The sequence below is a fragment of the Mus pahari genome, chromosome 20 (genome assembly GCF_900095145.1).
Source record: "Mus pahari chromosome 20, PAHARI_EIJ_v1.1, whole genome shotgun sequence".
Lineage (NCBI taxonomy): Eukaryota > Metazoa > Chordata > Mammalia > Rodentia > Muridae > Mus > Mus pahari.
This window is the reverse complement of record NC_034609.1, coordinates 17,428,043-17,431,587: the sequence shown is the minus strand read 5'-3', so window position 1 is coordinate 17,431,587 and position 3,545 is coordinate 17,428,043. Positions and strand designations below refer to the sequence as shown.

The window sequence follows — 3,545 nt, the reverse complement described above, 5'->3', positions numbered from 1 at the left end:
CTCAAAAGGGCAAAGCCTGTGGCCACAACCTACAGCTGACAGCATTCTTGAACAGTAGTGGTCCTTCTCATGGTTGCTGTTGCCAGGGTCTTCCTTCAGCTCTGAGGTGCCATTTGATGCAGGTCCTTACTGTCTGTCTTCCACAAATCTGCCTCTGCTTTGCCTTCTCACTCTCTTTTCTTCTTGAGAACAAAAGACAGACCATGCCATTCCCCTTCTTAAAAGCCTGACTTTGCTTACAGGATTAAGTCTCTTCCCTCCATTGAGATAGTACCCTCCCCCAAACAGACCTGACTGCCAGGAAGGTGCCACATATATTTCTGCTCTACTTTCCTTTCTGTTGCTGTGATTAAAACCCAGAGATCTAAAGCAGTTTGGTGGAGTAAAGGGTTTATTTGTGTTACTCCTCTAGACTATGGTTCATCAATGAGGGCAGGATCTCAAGCAGGCTTGTTCAGCTAAGGAAACAAGTACAGCAGAATACATAGGAAGGGAGCTTGCTGGTTCATGGGAAGACACATACTTGACTAGTTTTCTTATATAGCTTAGTACATGGTTTCCAGGGAATGGTGCTGCCCAGAGTGGACAAACAAAGCATTCCTCAACAGACATGGTCACAAACCAATATGATTCTGACAACCCCCTATTGTGACTCCCTCCTCACGTGACCGTAGGCTGTTAAAGCTAACCACGAATCTATAGCAAAGAATTAGGTTTTATTATGAAACCCTTCATACAGCTTTTTGTTGTTTTCTGCCTGCCCCTTCTATATATGCTACCTCACTATTCATAATAGCAAAGAAATTTTATCACATGTCTGTCTATCCAAAGAAGAATGGGTAATGAAAATGTGTTATACACACACAATGGAATTTTAGTCAAGTGAAAAAGGAAACTGTGCCATATATTACACATAAAAAATAATTCCACTCTTTCCCCCCCTTCTCTAAGACTCTACCAGAGAAGTCCTCAAAGTCCAGGCCACTGTGACTTTCCTGGGATGAGCCCTGTATGTAGGCTTCTTGGACACTTGATTCAGTTCCTTCCTGATGCTTAGAAATGCCCACTCTCTCTTCAGTTGCCTATGGTGTTCTTGCAAAGATACCACACCAGATACCAAAAAGACCAGCTTCGTATGTCCAGTATGACATATTCCTTCAGAAAGCAGTTCCTTTTAGACTTAGAACATTCTGTCTTCACAAATCAGCTTTTACAAGGTGGCAGTAGTTGTGCCCAGGTGGTATTTTCTACTAACTCCCTTTTGGACAGAATCTGGTGCTTGCTGTGGTATTTTCTTACCATAAATAGAAACAAAGTTCCAGTTTAGGCTCCTCAAGTACTTCTCAAAGCCGACTACCTATCTATAAGCAAGCAGATTCGCATATGGATAAACAGAGGCAATCAGCCCTTACTAAAAAGTGAGAATTCTCTTCTCCCCAATTCCCTACCAACATTGCTGTGCTGGTCCTTGCCTCACAGTTCTGACCTTGAAGTCTCCTAAGCTCAGCCATTGTCTTTGGGTTTCTGTGGCTATAGCCACAGGAGTCTTTATGCTTGGCAAGCTCTCAGACCAGCAAAGAGGGGATGTGGCTCAAAGGTAAGCTATGGTATTCATAAGTGCTGCATTCCTGTTATACCCAGTACAATATCTCCCTGTCCACCATGATTGATGGAGTGGTGCTGCCAAAGGCACCAGAAGAGATCCTGGCTGAGAAGAGTTTCAACACTGTCCCCTACATAGTGGGCATCAACAAGCAAGAGTTTGGCTGGATCATTCCAATGGTGAGAATGTACAGACCACTTAGATACGCTCCACAGAGGTTCAGCCATCATGCTCCCTGCTCTGACCAAGGTTTATGTGCCCAAATTGCTACCATTCAAAGAGGCTTATATCTTTCTAAGTAAATTTGTTTTGAGAGTTCTTGATGAAGCCCCTTCAGTGTTAATTTATATCTGGGCCAGAGAAGGAATTAATAATTGGAAACTTTCTAAAGTAACTACTCAAAGGGGGCTCTTGGCCCTGATTGCCCACCACCAAATTCAGCAATGTAGAACTCTCTCAAGCAGGCATTTTAGGGCCCTGGTATCAGCCTGTAGTATAGCTTCCTGTATTCAAAGTTACACTGATACCAGAGCAGATCTCTGAGTGCAAACATGGACAGGCTCAGCTCATTCACAGTATTCTGTAGCTCTCATGCAGAAGGACCTCATGGGATGTCACAGAAACATAGACACACAAACACAATGTTAGGTCTTCTTTCCCCTGTCACTTGATTCTGAGGATATATGGCCTGTGTACTCTGTCCCTGAACCTTTAGCTTCTACATGACCCTTGTCTGAATACTCTACTGTCTTGAGGAACTTGGTTTTTCAAAGTGAAATAAATACAGTCCCTTGACTGTCTTCTCTGTATGGCTTAGCTTTATTCATATAAGTCCATTCGTTTGGCTTGCTGATTTTTTTCAGAATCATAAACTCCCTTATATGTTAGCACCACCCCCTAAGCACCTTTATTTCATTCAGTTTTCTTGGTTGGTCAGTTTGGTTCTTCTTAATTTACTGGGATTCACCAATATTTTACCATGTGTGTATTTAACAGATGATGGGAAATATACTCTTTGAAGGCAAAATGGATGAGAAAATGGCCTGTCACTTCTTGAGGAGGTTCCAGTCTGAACTTGTAAGAGTCTAGGGAGTCATGGGAATTGGTTGGGAAACAAAAGTCAGTGACTTGCTTTGATCACAGACAAATTCAATGACTGCAAACAATGATGGTGAATGGGGTGCCCCTCCCACTTTTCTACTCCATCTTCTTTGCATCCCAGTGTAACAAATTCACCAACCATTCCTTGTTTAACAATCAAAACTCCCCATGGGTTCAGGACAAGTTGCCAGGGCAAAGATTAATTTGGAGAGCTTTATACCTAGAAAAGATTGATTCCATGACCAACAAAGACCATCAGGTTTATACATTGGAGGTCTAACTCCGAGTAATCAGGAGGCTTATCAGATAGGCAAGAACTATGAAAGTTACAAATTGTAGGTTCCCTGCTTTTCTGATGCATGAGCTTCTGTTATCAGTGATCACTGAACAGATATTCTGGACTCTGTAAATCTAAAACAAAAGATTTACTGACTAGCAAATCTCATGAGTCATGTCTTTTTTAAAATTCCATTCTCTAGATATAGCCTATTTTATTTGCTAGGCTACATAAGGCACCTTTCCCTATAGAACAGGGGGGAAATACTGGATATTTACTTCCTCTAGAGATGACAGTATTCAATCTGTCAGGTGGTACCAGGCAAAGGGGTCTTTCCCACCACAGACAATGAGAGAACATAATTTTCAGACACCTGACATCCAAATGTAATGACATACAGCAGGTGGATCTAGAAAATCTTGTCCCGTACCCTCAGAGGTGAGTCTTATGTGAATCTTCTGTGTTAAATGGGAGGAAATGGAGTCAATAACCTGTCTCTGGTTTGCCCACTTCCCAGCACAGGCATATACGTGTGTGTGTGTGTGTGTGTGTGTGTGTGTGTGT

At 42.3% G+C, this 3,545-nt stretch overlaps 1 pseudogene; it reads left to right on the top strand.

Moving 5' to 3' along the window:
• Window positions 1–3,545, top strand: part of LOC110337801 — a 19,666-nt pseudogene that overhangs the window by 10,404 nt on the left and 5,717 nt on the right.